This window comes from Lolium rigidum, chromosome 5 (genome assembly GCF_022539505.1).
Source record: "Lolium rigidum isolate FL_2022 chromosome 5, APGP_CSIRO_Lrig_0.1, whole genome shotgun sequence".
Taxonomy (NCBI): Eukaryota; Viridiplantae; Streptophyta; class Magnoliopsida; order Poales; family Poaceae; genus Lolium; species Lolium rigidum.
The window spans coordinates 202790798-202793243 of record NC_061512.1 but is presented as its reverse complement, the minus strand read 5'-3'; the positions used below and the strand labels follow the sequence as shown (position 1 = coordinate 202793243).

Below are 2446 nucleotides of genomic sequence, written 5' to 3'. Positions count from 1 at the left end.
GGCACTTCTTAATTGCATTGGTCGATGATTAGAATATTTGGTCACTTGTACACTCAGGGGTGGAGCAAGCGAGCCTGGTGTGATGGCACGAATATCAATCTCTTGTGCATCCTACCTGGCCTCGCTTACTCCATCCCTGAATGTTAATATTTGTTTTGACCGACAAAGTATGAGGCATTCCATTTAGTTCATACTAGCTACTTCTTAATTGCATTGGCCTTTCTTCCATTTTAGTGCCGATGATTAAATTGTTTGGTCACTTGTACACTCTGGGTGGGGCCAGTGAGCCTCGGTGTGATGGCACAAATATCAATCTCTTGTGCATCCTACCTGGCCTCGCCGACCCCATCCCTGAATGTTAATATTTCTTTCGACCAACAAAGTATGAGGCATATGATATCTAGTTGGGATACCACTTGGCTCTTTCTTCCATTTTAGTGCCGATGATTAGAATGTTTGGTCACCTATACGCCGCAATATACTTTGTAGACGGGTCTCCTTTCCCGGCCGCCGTTCCATGAACGAGTCCTTGACGAGACAACAACGCCGACCCGCCTCTCGGCGCAGAACCATGCCAGTCCCAGCCCGCCTCCCTTCTGGCCGCGTCTCCTGCGCTCTGCGCTTTTCTCCATGGTCGGACCACGATTGGACACACCGAGGGAATAATGATAATCGCCATCACCACTATCGTCAGACTTCACAGGTGTAGAGTACTTTGTAGCAGATGCCACTTTTCTTCTCTCGCTGTCCAGTGAACGAGTCCTTGATGCAAAGACCGTGCCGGCCTCCCTAGCATCATAACGACCCCTGTTGCCGCGCTTCAGGCCGTGTCTCCCGCGCCCTGCACTCTTCGCCTTCTTGCCGGTGAACACAGATCGATCGTTGGAATAAGGAAGCCGATGACGGCCGATCGCAATCTAATCTTGCGACCGGCTGTCATCGGTTTCCTTATTCCAACGATCAATCTATTGGTTCACCGGGCAAGAAGGTGAACATTGCAGGGCGCGGGACACATGGCCTGAAGCGCGGCAACACGGGCCGACATAATGCTGGGCAGGCCGACACGGTCTTTGCATCAAGGACTCGTTCACTGCACGACGAGGGAAGAAAAGTGGCATCTGCTGCAAACTGCTATGCACCCGTGGAGTCTAGCGATGGTGGTGATGGCGATTATCATTATTCCCCCGGTGATTCCAATCGTGGTCCGGCCATGGAGAAGAGCGCAGAGCGCAGGAGACGCGGCCACAAGGGAGGCGGCTGGGACTGCCGTGGTTCTGCGCCGGAGAGGCAGATCGGCGTTGTTGTCTCGTCAAGGACACATTCACGGAACGGCGGCCGGGGAAAGGGGGCCCTTCTGGAAAGTATATCTGCGGCGTATATCGCAACTATGGTTTCCGACCATAGTATTTGTGTTGACCAACAATGTATGAGGCACTTATTCCATTTTGTCATTCCATTTGCTTTGGTATTTTCAAAATGCCGATGATTAAAATGTTTGGTCACCGGTACACTCTGGGGTGGCGTAAGTGAGCCTGGTAAGATAGCACAAATATCAATCTCTTGTGCATCGGACTTGGTATCACTTACGCCATCCCTGAATGTTAATATTTGTGTTGACCAACAATGTATGAGGCATTTATCCATTTCTCTTGTGCATCGGACTTGTTGGTCTCACTTTCTTCCATTTTAATCATAGTAGGAACCGGATGAAGACCCCGATGCAAGCGAGCCTGGTGGGTAGAGAGGAGGGAGCAAAGGAGGAAAGACTTCTTGTATCTCGAAATTGTGAATTTTGTATGAATTAAGAGTTGTATGCAAAACATTTGACACTTGCCACTATATATGTATCTCGATCGGGCTCTAAGTACTGTGATGATGATGTATAATGTTGCTATGTTATATGTGTCCATATTATATCTGTCTATCTGTCTATATTATACCCGTATACTGTGTACAAAACCTATATAAAACCCGTATAATACACCAGGGAGCACAAAATCGAGTATACCTGTACATTGTTCCGTGGCGCACCAAAATAGAATTCAGTGGCGCACCTATTTACGTGGCGCAACTGGCCCGTATGCGCCACAGAACACCTTAATTCTGTGGCGCATGGTACGGTGCGCCACAGAAACCCTATTTTTGTGGCGAAGTTTCTGTGGCGCACCGCCCGTGCGCCACAGAATCATGTTTTTGTGCGCCACTGATGAGGCTTTTCCTACTAGTGCAACTATGCAAAACTGAAAAGACAATGCAAAGACGTGGCAGGGGTTTATGGGATGATATGATCTAAACCCTAACTGTATTTTTTTGTGGCTTTTTCGTAGTTTATGGGTATGATGGCAGATGCAATCTACACTAGGAAAACATTAAAATCTCACCGAGCAACCTGAAGTCTAATACCACTTGATAGGGCAATGTTGTCCGATCTTTCGATGAGAGTATG

General features: G+C 48.2%; 1 non-coding gene across 1 annotated transcript; it reads left to right on the top strand.

Moving 5' to 3' along the window:
• Nucleotides 1-2026: 2026 nt before the first annotated feature.
• On the top strand, nucleotides 2027-2137 carry LOC124658567. The gene has a single exon (XR_006989284.1). It is a non-coding gene; the product is annotated as a small nucleolar RNA SNORA5 (small nucleolar RNA).
• Nucleotides 2138-2446: the final 309 nt, after the last annotated feature.